We start from the raw sequence: 12,753 nt of genomic DNA on the forward strand, positions 1-12,753 counted from the left end.
TTCTTTTTCATTAGCTGTGGTTCCGATTAATTTCAGTTCACAGTTCAAAGTGGTATTTGATACCTAAAGAGCCCTAAATGGCTTTGGGGCCAGGCTTTCTGAAACACCCTCTCTTCCCGCATGGATCTGTATATTCACTGTACAGTATTAAGCATCTGAAGATCTGTTCCATGTTCCACCATCTTCACTAATGTGCTTGGTTGGGGGACATTAGAACAGCTTGTTTTGGCAGCAGCACCAGATTGTCCAGCTCCTTTCCAAAAGAGGTTTTATTTTCCCTGTTATGTACTGAAGTTCTCACCCTGGGCCAGCAGGGGGATACTGTAGATAGTTATGCAAATAAGGGATCAAAAGTGACGTTCAGTGATTGGATAGTTTTAGAAAATTGTTACAGTTACGTTGTACTGGAGCTCTATATAAGCAGGCTGACTGAACCCTTCAGCTCAGTTCTTTTCTGGTCTGTGAATAAACAAGAGCTCTTTGAAGAATCGCTGTGTCGTCTGATATGTTCGCCCACAACTTAACATTCCCCATTTCTTTGGATGGCATAAATGTTCTTTTAATTTGCCTTCAATTCCTGTTGTGAAGAGGGTTTTAAAAAAACACACACCAAAAAAACACACCTGACCCTAACAGCCCTACTGAATACTGATTGAGATACTGTATTTCTTTTATCTCAATATTTTAATTTTATTCTAGTGTTTTTTCATCTGGAACCAGCCTTTCGGGGCAAAAAGTGAGATAGAAATTATTTTAAATAAATAAATAAAAATCAAGCAAAGGTTAAAAAGGCTTGGAAAGTTTTGTTGTTGTTTTCTTTGGTAGATGTGAAAAAAACCAGAGCTCTTGTGCTGTGTGGTCCTCTTGCATTATTCTGACCTGTGGAATAAAGTCTCTTCATCCAATAGGCTCTCAGTCAAACTTTTATACCGAATTCAAAGTCATTAAATAATTTATTCCCTTAAAAGCTTTGACTTCTCTGTTATAAAGATCTTATCTCAAGGCACTCCCAAACTCCCCTTCTTGTTATGCTCCATACTAAGTTATACTTGGCTCATTTCCTAGAAACTTTCTCTGAAAGATTTCTAAGCATACCAGATACTTACAATGAAACAATATGTGATAAGGCTTCTGCATAATATCTAGACATTTATCATCATTTTACTTAACCTGCCTATTTAGCCTAAATAGGAGCCACTCAAATTCCGACTAGCCTCACATTTCTGCAGTCTGGATTTTATGGCCAAATATTTCATAATTGTTCTATAAATCTCTAGTCCTTTTCCATAGTCAAAAGCACCTCACAGTAAATATGTTAATGTTATCTATGTGCTTCTTGCTTTGATGTGCCACATTGGAGTAAAAAGGTCCAATTGAGAATATTTTGTGACTGGGTTTTGTTACAAATACAAGATTTCAGTTCCTTTATACTTTTTCATTGGGAGGGAATGACATTATTCCTGCCAATCTGCAAGCCTTGTGCCTTAACAAATGCTGTCCATAACAGCTTGCGAGGGCTAAATGCCATGACTGTCCCACTGGGTTTTTAAAAGAAGAAATACTCTGATTTGGTCAGCATGTCGCTACTATAATTCTGTAGTAAGCATTATGCAGATGCCATCATTTATGTAGCTTGGCACACACTTTGTGATGATGGTCAAGATCTGGTGCAGGGTTGCAGTTTCGGCAGCACAGTGACTGAGCAACTGTTTTACTCGCAGGAGAAGTCAGGTTGAGTTCCTGACATCTCCGGGTAGGACTGGGAAATGCACCTGTCTGAGGCTCACCACTTAAGAAATTTATTTATTTTAAAATATATATTAAGTGGTTTATGACTGCTTTGAAATAAATGGCCTGTAGACATCTAATGAGTTCATGCATAAGGTGGACATTGACCCTGACTTCCCATGTTCACATCCCAGCATTCTCTCTGTCTTGTATTGCAAATGTTTCCATACCCTTTTATATTTAAATAATTTAATGTTCAAATAAATAAAGCTGTCCTATAATGCTTTAAAAAGTGGAGTTAAAAAACATTTTTTTAAAAGAGCACATATTTACTCACTATTTGCTTCTCCCAACAGCTGGGCATCCACATCTGGACTCATGTTTTACAGTTCCTTTCTTTCAAACTGCAGACAAGGTAAGCAAACCAGCTTTTTCAAGGGACTAACCAGAGACAATTTAGATTCCAATGCAAGCTAAATGGAGGGAAAGCAACAAGTTGAGAATCGGCGTTCTCCTTAGTTTCCACGATGCCATCATTTTTGCAGTGCATCTTGACCTGGGGAACAGGCAGCAACCTACAGTGTGGGTGATGAAGTCTTCCCTAAAAATGGGACGTACGCAAGGACACAGATTCTACATTCAGGGTTTTACTTCTACACAACTAGAGAGGGGTGTGTGCGAGTGTGGTATATGTGATGTATGCTTCTAACGTGCAACCCTAACCGTGCCTACTCAAAAGGCTGTCTATTGAATTCCATGGGACTTTCAGATAAGCAGACTTAGGATTGCAGCCTTGGTAAGTGTAAAAATATACAAAAATAACAGTATGTACCACAGAATGTATGTGCACAAGAACTGGGGACAGGAGTCTTACTTGTGGCTTAACAAGAGACAATAACATTTTGAAGGATGGGAAACCCCTTTTCTCTCAAAATACACATTTAAATAACACACACACACACACACACACACACACACACAAACTTCCAAGAACCATGGTGCAGTACTCGACAAAATGCAAAATCTCATGGATAGCTAAGTTCTGATCTTCACATTAGAGATGGGGATCAAGTCCTTTTGTATAGGACAGGAGGGAGTGAGTCATGGATATTAGAGAAAAATAGATTAGCTCTGATCTCCTAGGTCTCTGCTCTAGTGATTCAAACATAATTTCACTTAGTTTAAAATAATCTTTGCAAATTCATGTTGCTTATATAGCCTGCCTGGTAATATTTGCTTTATAATTGGATTGCTATATTCACTCTGATATTAAGCTTTCTCTCCCCCCCCCCTTTTCTGCTAGCTGTTTCCTCTTAGCTCAGTGTTTTCTAATTATTATTTTACTTACTGGCTCATCTGCATTTTAGTTGCTTTATTGCTGTCTGTCTCCAGAAGAGTCTTTTTAAAGGGGAGGAACTTTGGTTAAGCTAGTATTGTTAACTTTGTTGGCTAACATGAGAAGATGAACATGTAGTGAAAACATTTTGGCAGCTTCAAAGCAGTTACACCTATCAGGGGTCACAGGTAGGGAATTCAAACCTGACCTAAAGTCAATTGTTTTGTATTGAGCCTTAGTGGAAACTCGCAGTTTATGAAATACTGACATGTAGATGATGAAACTAGAGCTGGAATAGCTCATCATTGTTTAAAAAATATTATTGACTTGTATGAGTATAAATATTTAGAATTCAGAAAAAAATAAGGAGGCCTTTAACGCATTGACCCCTTATCATCTTAGCTTGTTGCCTTCTCCTTTGGGACATAGTCAGAGCAATCGTTTTGATAAGAACAGATAGCTCCTTAAGAATCCTTAGATAGCTTTGAAAATGTGGTTTTGCTTATTGCAACTCTCAGTACTGAGTTTTTTGCATATGTTCTGTGCTCTCATAGCATATCTTGTTATATAAATATTGCTTGCTATTTTAAAAGTAAATTAAGGCTGAAATCCTAATCCCACTTATCTGGACATAAACTGAATTCAATAGGACTTGTTTCTGAGTAGACAAGGCTAGTATTGCACTGTAAGGTTTTTTTTAATGAACCCTCTCTCAAATAATTAGATTCTTATTATCCACACGATACCTGTAAGGTTATCAGTTGCATCCCACTAACTTTTACTCACTAACTTGCAATTCAGGTTACTGGTTGCATCCCACTAACTTTTACTCAGAGTAGACCAACTTAAATTAATGGACCAAAGTTAGCTATGCTTGCTCTGTGTATGACTAGCACTGGGTACAACCCTATGTTCCTTATGGGTAATCTCACAGATTTTGTAACTCAAAGTTTGCTTCGCTACTGGAGTGAGAACTTACCTGTGAAAAGCATATGGTAACAGGGGAACCTGAGTGGCCTTTCAGGTGTCAATGGACTCCCAACTCCCATATCCCCCAGGCAGAATTGTTTTGTTTTTTTAAGATATTTTTTATTGGTTTTACAAAGTTTTTATAAACAATACAAGCAAATAAAGAAACAAACAAACATGTATAATTTCCTCTCCTTTTTTCATAAACCTCACTTCTCTGACTCCCCCAAACCTCCCCTTTCTACATCCCAATTTCCAAAGTTATTTCAGCAAATCCTAAACTTAATTTTACCAAATTTATCCCTTATTTGTTCTTTTCTTTTACTTAATCTTTTGTCGCTGTAATCTCCTTTTCTTACAAAAACCTCAACATTTTAACATTCATCAATTTTGTAGTATTTCTTGAAATAAGTTTTAAATTTCTTCCAGTCCTCATCCGCCGTCTCTTTCCCCTGTTCACGGATTCTGTCAGTCATTTCAGCCAATGTCATATAGTCTATCACCTTCATCTGCCATTCTTCCAGAGTGGGTAGATCTTGGGTCTTCCAATGCTTTGCGATGAGTATTCTTGCTGCTGTAGTAGCATACATTAAAAAAGTTCTATCTTTCCTCGACACCAATTGGCCAACGATGCCCAAAAGAAAGGCCTCTGGTTTCTTAGGAAAAGTACATTTAAGTACCTTTTTCATTTCATTATATATCATTTCCCAGAAAGCCTTAATCTTCGGGCACGTCCACCAAAGGTGGTAGAAAGTACCTTCAGTTTCTTTACACTTCCAACACTTATTGTCAGGCAAATGATAGATTTTTGCTAGCTTGACTGGGGTCATGTACCACCTGTAGATCATTTTCATAATATTTTCCTTTAAGGCATTGCATGCCGTAAATTTTATACCGGTGGTCCGGTGAAATTAAGAAAAGGTAAAAGTTTCTACATTTCTTAGGAATTTGTGTAATTATGAAGAATAATTAGAACAACATAGCTGAGTGGTCTTGGGGGGGGGGAGACTGCTACTAGTCTGCAAACTGCTTTGTCCATCTTTGAAGAATAAGGGAAAGAACACAATGTCTTTAAACATCCTCAGTCTTGGGTGGCCCAAGATGCCACTCAGGGTGTGTGTTGTGTGTGTGTGTTTTAAGTAATCCATTTCTTCCTGTTCGGTAAAACATTCCACAGTAAAACAGTGGCAACCAATAATTGTGGGATGCTAATGGAATGTTATCATAGTGTAAGTAAAATACATTTGTTCCAATTTGGAATACTTCTGTATTGTATTCCTTTTTATGATAGCTTCAGTATCTGTAAGAGTTTAAACAATGCTTGGAAAAAAGCCCATGCTTATGCTTGGAGACGTATTTGTGGTGCAGTTCATTAAATTAAGACTCCTAAACATGTCTCTAATTACCCTCTTAAGCCACTTATTCAACACTAAATAGCAACTGTTTATTAAGAAATTTGCTTAAGGCTACCACCACCATTGCATTAATTTGTATCTAACTGTTTAGAAATACATTGCAAATGTTCCACTATTATTGCGCGAACATAAAAGCGGCAGTCTTAATTAATATAAATGAATACAAACTGAAGGAAGCATGTTTCCAATTTTGGAAGAAAGTTTAAAGCCTCATTGGAAAAATAAAAGAACATCTACTTTTTTTATTAAAAAATGCAATCCAAAACAAGTCGTTTAGCGTTCCCAAGGCACTGTGTGTTTCAGTGCTCTTGCATACATACTTTAACACAGCGGTAGCCAATGTGGCACTCTTCAAGACATTTCAAAGGTTCTAAACTTTGGACATTTTAGCAAAATGTATTTAAAAGCCTATGAAGTATAACACAAACATTACTTAATGTAAGTCTGAGACTAGTAAAAAGAGTTGTGGGCAACTTACAACTGCCAGGAACTATGCCTCAGTGCCTTCCACATGCACTGCAGCAGGAGGATTAGATTTGGGGCGCAGGAGGATTTGGGGCACAGGACAGAATTCCAAACAAAGATGTGCTCTCCGAAGCCCATGTTCCCAGTATGTTCGCACTCCTGCCTCAGCGACATCTACGCTGGTTTGGTCATGTCCACAGAATGGAAGATGGCAGGATCCCCAAGGAGTTGGCTACAGGGAGCTGGTTTCTGGCACCACAGACCAGCTGTGTGTTACAAATATGTCTGCAAACATGACACAAAGGCTGACAACATCAACCCCAACATGTGGGAATCCCTTTCAGACGACCACAGTGCCTGGAGGCAGGCGGTCAAGTTGTGTATCCATAGTGGTGACCAGAGGAGAAATGACTGCTGGGAGAAAGTGCATCTACAGCAACACAACTGGATGCCTTCATCTGCCCCAGCTGTAACAAATCATGTCTCTCCCGTATCGGTCTCCACAGCCACAGCAGGTGCTGCAACATCCCAACCTCATCCCCAAAGGTGCACTTCTCCATTGTCTCCTGAGACCGAAAGCCTAAGAACATGGCAAAACCAGGAGCTTCACAATTTGTACTTTATTATTAGCCGCTCCGCTCCACTCCACCTGCTGCTCATATGGGCTAGCTTTTTGGACAGCAGTTTTCTTGTTGAATTGTTCCTTATCCTGCTTTTTGAATATACTATTTTTTTATCTGGCTGTGAGTCGAGATTCTATGTTTAGAGTGCAGGTGGTGACTATGAAGTTGCCAGTTTGCAAGTTGCATTGTGTGTATGCGTGCTTCTGGGAAGATTTGATAATGCAGGTTTCAAGTATTTTTAGCCATAAACTTAAACCATCATTCGTTAGCATCCTTTTCTAACCATGGGACCATAACTTGCCTGCTTGGTGGAGAAAACAACTAATTTGCCAGAAATACAAGGCAGTGACTGAGAGAAATACTGATACCATTGTGCAGAGGAAGATGCAATTTTGGGCTCATTACCCTCCATCAGTTCATACTGAGAAAGTGACACCACTTCCTACCTGGGTGTCTCAGTTTTGTACAGTGGTACCTCGCAAGACGAATGCCTCGCAAGACGAAAAATGCGCAAGACGAAAGAGTTTTCCATTTTTTGAGTCGTTCCGCAAGACAAATTTCCCTATGGGCTTGCTTTGCAAGACGAAACGTCTTGTGAGTTCTTGCGAGTTTGTTTCCTTTTTCTTAAAGCCGCTAAGCCGCTAATAGCCGTGCTTCGCAAGACGAAAAAACAGCAAGACGAAGAGACTCGCAGAACGGATTAATTTCGTCTTGCGAGGCACCACTGTATGTTGTTTTCATAAAGTTAATGAAGGGAGAGGTCTACACTATTGAGCAAATGACTCTTTAAATGCTAGCTGTATCTCCCACCCCAATGTGCACACATAAAGCACACACATCTCCAAAAATGCAACATTGCACAATGGAAATTATGCAGTAAATGATTTCTATTTGGATCAACAGTTCAGAGATAAGTGCCTTGACGATTGCAACCTTTTTGTTGGGGGAGAGGTGTGAGGTTATATACTGCAGGTATATTTCAGCTACGCTAGTTTTTATAATAATTTATGAGCTGATTCACATGGGATCTGTTGTGTCCTCACAGACAAGTTTTATCTTCTCGACTCTGCTGCTAATGGACTTCCTCCTAGGGGGTACCATACTCTATAAGACAGTAAGTCTCCATTATGAATTAGCCATGTAAATCAGTGGCCTTACTGTAGCTTGCAAGAGAGCCTTAAGTAGAACTTGGGGAGGTCAGAATACCTGAATCGAGAGTGAGCACAGAGATCTAGAGCTGTCAACCTCTGAAGCACAAAACCCTACTAACTGGACAGCCGCTAAGCCTATGAGGCCTAGGTAGTAGTGGGGCCAGAGTCCATGCTCTAGGGAGCAGAACTGCAAACCCTGTTTTGTGCATTTTTTTCATGTAGGGCACTCACGGTTTCAAGCTGCACTTTGGCTGTCAAATGTATACATAAGATCAGTACAGTACAGTACCTCAGGTTACATATGCTTCAGGTTACATACGCTTCAGGTTACAGACTCCGCTAACCCAGAAATAGTGCTTCAGGTTAAGAACTTTGCTTCAGGATGAGAACAGAAATCGTGTTCCTGCGGTGCGGCAGCAGCAGGAGGCCCCATTAGCTAAAGTGGTGCTTCAGGTTAAGAACAGTTTCAGGTCAAGTAAGGACCACCGGAATGAATTAAGTACTTAGCCTGAGGTCCCACTGTATCAGTATATAGCAAGGGTGTGGAGCCTCTGACTTGGGGCCAACTATGTCTGCTCCAAGTCTCTCCATTTGGCCCTTGACTCTCCAGGCCACACTTTCTCCCAAGGAAACAACCCTTCCTAGCCCCGCTCTTCACTCTCTCCAAGTGCTTTTGCTTCGCTGGGAAGTGTCCTTGAGCTGTGCTCATTCTCCTTGTTTGTCTGGATAGAGGATGAAAAGATGTGGCTTGGCAAGGCTGGAGAAAATCCTGGCTTCTCTGTGCCTGGAATATGTGTATAATGGAAGGGTTCACATCCATTACTCTGACTACTTTTGCCTCTGGCCCTGTCCAGCACCAGCATGCGGCCTCTAAAAGGTTGCCCCTGAGGGAACACTTCCTTCTGTCTGAAAAAGTTTATTCACTCCTCATATAAATGTTGGTGTGTGTCTACCCCAGATGTGTAGCTTCAGGAAGTCTGTGGTCTTGTTCTTCAGTAGAGATGCTGATAATGAAATGCACGCTTTTGGCAATCCATTATAGCCAAAAAATAAATAAATAAATCTTCCAAGACATCTGACTTCCAGCTATCTCTGGCTTCATTCTGTATATCTCCTGGGACTGCCGACTCACCACTTATTGGAGTGGCTGAGCTTTCTTTTTACTAGTCTCAGACTTGCTTTAAGTAACGTTTCCGTTATACTTCATAGGCTTTTTAATACGTTTTGCTAAAATCTCCAGGGTCTTGAACTTCTGAAATGTTCTGGTGGAAGATGAGAATATACATGCATGAAGTCCTCATGACGTGAATTCGGTCAAAGGTCAATCCATGGAAGCTGCTGATATGTGAAGTAGCAGAATAAGTGGGAAAATTCATGAAATTTATCCTACAGAGGATTTTTGTTTAAGATTTTTCCTGAAGCATAACCCAGCTGTTTATGGAACATCAACTTCATATCTGATAAACAGCTTTTGTTTGTATGGATGGTTTACTCGTTTTTAGAGTTTGTTGAACTGATTTTGTTGTTTAGAGCTTGCATTTGTGTGTTTTCTTCTGTTTTTATTGTGTACACTGCTTCAGTGGCTTTATGTTGTGAACCAGTTTATAAATCTGAAAAAATAATAATGAGGAGGAAGAGGAGATTAGGGCAAGGATGGGGACTGCTGCATCCCATATTTTTTTATGCTGAATTTAATCAAAATTAAATTTTTATTTGCTGCTTAAAGGTGGGTGTAAACATGGTTTCTTCTCCATCTTGGGAACACCAGAATCCCCTTGAAAATTCATTCTTATTGATGAGATCCACCATCCTCACTCCTAGGTTCAATATATTTGTTTGGTATCTTTGTAAATTCTGGTTTATGTTAATAGATACTTGCAAAACCCAGATCTTGTTTAAAAGAACTCTCAGGCAGCTTAACCAATATTCTTAATTTCCATTGTCACTGATGCTACTGCCTTACTTTGTTCTTTCCTATGGCCTTATTCCCTATGTGAGGAGCCCGTCCTGGGGGGACTTCTGAGCCTGGAGCAGAGCTGGCATGAGGAAAAGCTGTAGTGTTGGTTCTTCCATGCTTAGGCTTTTAGTATGATATTGGTGGCAGGGGAAATAGCAATGCTACTAAAGTTTCAACACCATTTGTGTCATGACACCAGTGTGGGCTGAAATCTGAATGGTAGGAAATGCTCCCCATGCCACTCAAAGCTGTTTTGTGGATTACTATGACTGCAATCCTATACATGCTTATGTGAGAGTAAGTCACATTATGAGTAGACATGTATGGCTAAAACCGCAAAGAGAGCTATGCTTTCATAGACATCTGATTATGAACTCCATCATGAGATTTGAGGCACTTGGTAGAAAGTTCTGGAACATCTCCATTAGCCTGGTTTCCAATGCACTTATTGTTTCCTAAAATAATCTTTATATCAAGGAAAGCTTTTTTCCTCAATAAAAGTGGGGCTTATAGGGTTTTTCAGATGAATGCTGTCTTAATTTGCTCTGGACATAATACAGCAAAGGGCTTCAAGATGTTTAGCTTTTCATCACTGGAACATATGGAACAAAAGGGAATTATGAGGGGAAATATTTGCAAGTGATTGGGTCACTTAAAAAAAAAGTTATTAGGATATGTAGAACATCTTGGCAAGGGACAATAGCCTCATCTTTATCAATTGTTATTGAAGGAAACAAGATGTGAAGACGTTTTACGTTAAAAAGATGGGAAGTGCTACTTGATCTAGGCCAAATTACTGGCCATTATTTCTAGAACTCCTAATAGCTTGTTCTATGTCTTAATGTTAAACAGATCTTTTTCTAAAGAAAATTTAATTTGTTCGCCTTTGCCTCCTATAAAATTTGCTCATACATATGAAATGGTCTGTGTTGGAAAGGATTCAGGTATAAATTTCCACCTTTTGGAGCTGCTCTCGTGTTTAGGGGGGAAATGGTTAATGCTGTGTTAATAAAACAATGCAAATACCGTATTTTTCGCTCTATAACACGCACCCGACCATAACACGCACATAGTTTTTAGAGGAGGAAAATCTGTAGGTATGCCACCCATAGGCATTTCCTCCATAACACGCACAGACATTTCCCCTTACTTTCTAGGAGGAAAAAAGTGAGTGTTATGGTGCAAAAAATACGGTAGTTATTTGTTCTTACACAAAGTTGATCCAAAATTTATTAGCTGCAGTGTGCTTGGCAGTAATACAGTGGCGGAAAAATATGAACTCCCAGCAGAGTTTGATTGGATACAATTTTTTAAAAGACATAATCACTATGAGCAAATTCTTGCAACAGCAGGGTAAGGGAACACAGGCACCTTCCACCATGTGCCACATGCCTATTTTACAGTGGACATTTTAATATGCTTCTGGAAGGAGAACCACTGGTTTGGAGCAAGCATAAAAATTATAAAGCCAAAATTTCTTACTCTCTATATCAGAATAATAACTTCAGTAACTGAGTTGTCTCTTCTTATTTGATTTAATCTCCAACATTTATAGGATTGCACTGTTAATCTGGATTGAGTGATGACATGAAATTGTCAATAGAGGGAAAGGGTTGGTTTTTATTATGTTGGTTGTATACTGCAAATATTTAAAGCATCCTGATTCTGTGAAGGAGGTGCATAGACCCAAGCAGGCTTCTATATACATATGATTGCTGGATTAGGAACCTCAGGAGTAAATTGGATATGTATTGGAAATAAACATCTAGAAGTAGATGTTGTATACCCATAGTTAATTCCTTTCAGTCAGATACACATAAAATTGCCCCACGTTCTGGTGCATGTCTGTATATAAGCCATTTTTGCACTTCACTGCAATGAGAGCTGTGGTGGAAGTATGTAGCACCATCTCAAATGGCTGCCTTCCAGATTTTTGGACTACAGCGTCCATGGTCACTGACCATTGCCGATGCTGGATGGGCTTTATGAGAGATGTAGTCTAAAGTATCTGGTAAAAACTAGGCGGCGAAGGTTGATATATGGTGTATAAATTGCCATACAGTAGAAACTCTTCCTGCCTCCCTTTTGCTGATCATATCACATAACTGACTTTATTTCAATGCTGTGAAAATTTGCAGACATGTTGGCTGCAGCAAATCTTCAAAGGGCACCAAAATCAAACATTACACAGGTTAATTAATTAGACCAAAAAACGAGGGGAAACACAATTGTCATGAGCTGCATCACCTGACAGTTAATAATTAGACACGAGAAGATTTACTATTGTTTATTTCCATCCTGTCAAACATTAAGTACCTTATTCAACTAAGGAATCAGTGTACTGTGGTGAATCAGTAAATGGGAATATAAACATCTAAACTAGCTAAATGATTTTCACAAACTTGGCACACACCAAACTCCTGTGTTGGGTTGTGGCCAAACCATATTTTTGCAGGGTTAGACCTGCAGGGACCCACACAGGCAGGATGAAGTGCAGTCCCAAATACAATACTAAAGAAGTTGTTGAAAGGATGACTCTATTAAAGAGATTAAAATGTGTGGTTTAATGGAAAGTGTTTGGTGTGATGTGTTTATATATTTAATACTCGGATACCTAAATCCTTGAAAGAAACATGAATCCAAATATATAAATCACATAACTGAGAAGCTTAATAAAAATGAACATGCCATCACATGCTTCTTTGAATCAGCAGGTCATCTTATAGCATGGTAACTTGGTGGTTGAACCTCTTTTTTAATCTTCTGTCTAGTTTCTCTTCAACTAATGCCTCAGGTACTTATTTCTAGAAAACCAAAGGTAAATGCAGTGGCGTCGCAGCCGGGAGCGGGGCAGGCGGTGCGCCCCAGGTGCCACGTCTGGGGGGGGGTGACAAGAAGGCACCCCGTGGGGGCTTGCGGCAGCGTGAGCAGCCATCGCTCTGCCGCAACCGCATGTGGAGGATCCTCTGTTTGCAGCTGTAGTGGCGACAGAGGGATCCTGGCACCGTCTGTACGGCGCTGGAGCAGCACCACTGGCAAACTGCTATGTACACCGTATGTGCAGCGTCGCTATGTACAGCGCATGCATCGTATGTAGCGACGCCCCTCC

The 12,753-nt window shown here is 39.8% G+C and overlaps 1 protein-coding gene across 6 annotated transcripts in view; it reads left to right on the top strand.

Annotated features, from left to right (window-relative positions):
* The window catches only part of SULF1 (sulfatase 1), a 107,854-nt gene that overhangs the window by 16,849 nt on the left and 78,252 nt on the right, over positions 1–12,753 (top strand). For all 6 annotated transcript variants that reach the window (XM_081204439.1, XM_081204434.1, XM_081204438.1 and 3 more), the window contains exon 2: positions 2,085–2,143. The gene's annotated coding sequence lies outside the window, so the exon portion shown is untranslated. The remainder of the gene's footprint in view (positions 1–2,084; positions 2,144–12,753) is intronic.

This window comes from Podarcis bocagei (assembly GCF_964188305.1).
Source record: "Podarcis bocagei genome assembly, chromosome: 8".
Lineage (NCBI taxonomy): Eukaryota > Metazoa > Chordata > Lepidosauria > Squamata > Lacertidae > Podarcis > Podarcis bocagei.